At 43.4% G+C, this 4,171-nt stretch overlaps 1 protein-coding gene across 1 annotated transcript in view; it reads left to right on the forward strand.

The window, feature by feature from the left end:
* Nucleotides 1-502: 502 nt before the first annotated feature.
* LOC119114733 (ras-related protein Rab-27A) overlaps nucleotides 503-4,171 on the forward strand; it is a 48,523-nt gene continuing 44,854 nt past the window's right edge. The window contains exon 1 of the mRNA XM_037238749.1: nucleotides 503-581. The gene's annotated coding sequence lies outside the window, so the exon portion shown is untranslated. The remainder of the gene's footprint in view (nucleotides 582-4,171) is intronic.

Raw genomic sequence — 4,171 nt, forward strand, 5'->3', positions numbered from 1 at the left:
GTCATAGACTTATGGTGTGCTGGCTCAAAACTGCATGTTCATGTTATTTCGTAGGGAAGCTCACCCATTTTTGTGTTTGTTTCGCAAGGTCTGTCAGACCCCAAAAATATGCACGAAAAAACTTGGGTATAACCACAGGGTGTGTCAGGGATGTGGCCCCCTAATTCTCACAAAACATTCTGCACTCTTCAATTTTGTCCCGCAAAATGTACGAATTTCATTTATTTGCATCACTGCTTGCATTGTACGGTCAGGCTGTCCCTCCTGAGATCTCATTTAGACCCATCCAACCCTAATCTGTCCTCCAATCTTAGACACAGCTGCATTTATGCGGCTCACTGTGAATCCGAATCTGGTGAGAATGTAACAGGTGTGCCCGGCTTGAGAAATCTCGTGGTGAAAAATCTCTAGTGCAGTGGACCTATGCGTAAGGAAATTTGGTGTTAGCGATGCAATAATGGCGCGAGTAAACAGCCGTGCTCAGGCTCGTCGTACGCGTACGGCCAAACCCAGCCACCCACCACCACTTGTTGAGTTGAGGAGGCGTCGAAGTTCAGGGATCCGAAAAGTGTCTTTCTCAGGTTAGTGCCACAGGCGTGTTGTGGCTTATTGTCAGTTTATCTGAAGCATCTGTGTTTCTGCATACCGAAACGCAGGAGGTCATTGACGGCTGTATGACGAGACTTTATACGTGTCCCGCAATTCCAATTAGTCCCAACCTCCTGTTGGGTTTGTTTACTTCTTGGCTGGTTAACAACGCACCGGTCGACATTGACTTAAAGTATCAGGTGTACATCCAGGTATGCAACATAGTTCAGAAATTGGTTTAAACCATGTGGAGGACTACATGCTAGTAGATTGAAGGCAGACTAAAATATGTGCTGAATGCCCCAATCGTTGCTCCCCAATTGTTTTCTTTATTTTATCCATTTATCCATATTCCAGTGTGCAATTCCTTGATGGTTAACAAGCCAGCTCTACAAGTTTGGGCATTATCCATCAGTTCTATAAGTATTATAGAACTGATAGCTATGTTAAACCTTCAGGTCATTTTTGTACCATCAGGTAAAGTACCTCAAATCAATAGCATCAAAGTTCTTCAAACTCAAGAGCTTTGTAGCTGTCAAAATAGCTTGACTTAATGCTGAATAAAGCATTTCCATGCTTGATGATGAAATGTATTGGTTACCTCAAAAACAGGAAAAGTCCCATGGCATTGGGGGAAAAGTGTGTCACAAATTTTAAGAGAAGCCTGCACAAACATTACAAAAACTTTGGCAGGTCACACTTAAGTTTAAGAATTCCATGAGCTTAGCACAGCCCAGAAAGCAGATAAAAATAGGGAAGAATCTTGATGCACAAATGCTGAAAGCTGTAAAAATGCAGATAGAGCCCAAAAATGGTGTTTACTGACAACCACTGTTACTATATTAACTGATCTTAGTAACCAGCTCCTACCTACATACCAATTTTTGCTGACTTCATCTGTATTTGCTAGGATTACATTAGATGAAAGAACACAAACAAAAAGGTTCACAATTTACTGCAAGCATACTGCTTGCTGACACAGCCTTTTTATGGGTCTGCATATTGAGCTGTTCTGCCTGAATGGTGTTGAATTTCTTATCCAACAGTCCTGTGTCTGCCTCTATCAGCCATTCAGAGATAAGAGCAGGGATTGTCTCAAGATCCATCAGCTTACTTTAGTTTTGCTGATGTACAATGCACATTTTGCAGTGTCAGGCACACATGTTTTTCGGTCTGTTCTGATAGAATAAATTCCAGGATGGAGTTCCACTTCATTAGTTTGGTTCTGACCATGGCTGAATACTATCTTGTCATTCCTCTAGGATGCAGCTATGTTGTAGGCTTCAATATCTCTCTAAGATATGCCTGGTGAGATGACAACATTGCTACATCCAGGGCACCACTGCTGGCAGATATGATCACTGTCAGAAAACATTAAGTTCATTATTTAGATTTCAGAGCCAATTCATGGATAGCTCCAGGCAATATGGGTCACTCAGCCCATACTGACTCACAGGTTTGGAACATAATCAACTCATCATTGTTATTTTTCTCTGTCTATTTGTCCATTTTGTCTGCTGTCCATTTTAAGGAATGGGCAAGAATGTTACAAGTCACAGGTATGAATAAAGATTACCTCAATATTATCTTACCTTAAATTTGGCTACTTTGAGCCACTTCTGTTTGCTGTTGTAGGTGATCTGTGAATGTCATGGCTACCAGTCCCAAAGGCACAGGGACTTTTGTGGCAACTTGGGAGAGAGTCATTGCCTGATGTACTTTCACTGGAGTCTCCTCATCTGTTTCTGGTCCCCGACTGATTCCATTTGCCTGTACATTTCAAAGCAATCACTTGTTCAAACACAGGGGTTCTTCTTCACATGGTTGTTGTTGATGTTAGTTAGCACAATGCTTTGACATTAAATGTTTGCTTTCAAACCGAACATCATTTCAGATTTGGCATTTGCTAGTTTTAACAGGGTGCAGACATCTGTTGCCAGTTGGTTAATGTAAGGATGTATTTTGATGAAAACTGAACCATAAATCTGATCAAAATCAATATATTTAATATGGTGATGATTCCTGTCCACATCCAGTTGGTTGGTTTGGATTGGAATGTCAGGTCTGCCTGAGTGACCCAATCCATTTTGTTCTCTGTTTCATACCCTTTCATACTCTGTCTTTGCACCCCATGTGACACAAAGGAACCAAATGGGGCTTATATGGTCAATATTTGCCACATGTTATGAAAGACAGTTCTGGAATGGACACTTTGTTACATGGTTAAGGTGACAGGTCCGAGGCACATGGATGGATCAGCCTGTTATGCAATTCATACACTTCGGTAATTGATTATTAGATCAATCATGGCGCAGACCTAGAGACGAAGCCCGGCTTTTGGCTTCGGAGCCAAATCAAAAGAAGAAGTCGAAGCCAAAGCGAAGGCCAAGGCCGAAGCCAAAGCCGAAGCCGATGCCGATGCCTATGCTGAAGTCGAAGTCGAAGTCGAAGTCGAAGTCGAAGCCGAAGGCGATGCCGATGCCGAAGCCGCAGTCGAAGCGGCTAGCTAGCGAGGAACGTTATAAGCTCTGTAAGGGGCCTGTGTTTTGAGAGCAGCAGTGAACGTGACCTTAAAGCCCAGCGGCACAAATCGATGGCAGACGCTTAAATGTGGCGGCTGAGAGAGGCAAATCCTGTATTGCTTACCCATACCATTCTTTTGCCACACCTCGTCGGACGTTTTATTATTCCCATTCTCAGTTTTGGATCTTATGGTCATCGACATCAGGACCTGACGTTGATGAGCGTAAGATCCAAAATGGAAATTCGGAGCTTGGTCCTGAGACCGATGTGAGAGCGAGTAGTTCATAGGCTTTTGAATATATCGGCATGCCCTGCGGTTATGTAAGTCAGCCTGACCTGCTGAAACGTACGGAGCCAGGAATGCACATGTTTGACAGAGGTTTGCGGTATTTTATACGGATTTCGTGTGAATTTGCGCGGATCTCGGTGTAAACTGTGTTTCTAAATGTGCTTTGAGCTGGGCAATAGAGTCAAAAAGTGATGGCAGAATTCCGTAGGGATGAGAAGATGAGAAAAAGACGCGTATTGCAAGCGCTCAAACACAATTTTTCGCCTATGTTAAGTGCAGGCTGAATGGTTCCGTTTATTGCCAACCATCCAGAAAATATGGTACGTCACCGACAAGCGAGATATTTTGTCTCGACGGACACCACGACACAGTCAAAATGAGCTAGTTTCCTGGAGTGAACCATATACACGACACTCTCCAGGTCAACACGGACGGTGGTCTATGTTAGCACACGCGTGAGCCGAGTCGGCTTAACCTCTAGCGTTTTTTACCGAACTAAATATAATGCAGCATAACTATGTCGAACTTAGCAAAGCTTTAGACAATTCAGCGGCCTATGTTGTGGTGCCAACTTAAAAATACACAATGTGTTTATTCTTCTCACAATTCGACCGGCGTACTTGCTCCATTAGACGTAGAGTCTGTTCACAAACACGCCTGCTGATGAAGCAACCCGGATGATACCGGACTGCGTTTACAGTCACCCAACCCTGCCACCACTGAAACTGCCACGTTCCGTCATTGAAAAATGTTCCGATCCTGTACCACAGA

The sequence above is a fragment of the Pollicipes pollicipes genome, unplaced genomic scaffold (assembly GCF_011947565.3).
Source record: "Pollicipes pollicipes isolate AB1234 unplaced genomic scaffold, Ppol_2.1 Scaffold_3087;HRSCAF=3621_pilon_pilon_pilon, whole genome shotgun sequence".
NCBI lineage: Eukaryota > Metazoa > Arthropoda > Thecostraca > Pollicipedomorpha > Pollicipedidae > Pollicipes > Pollicipes pollicipes.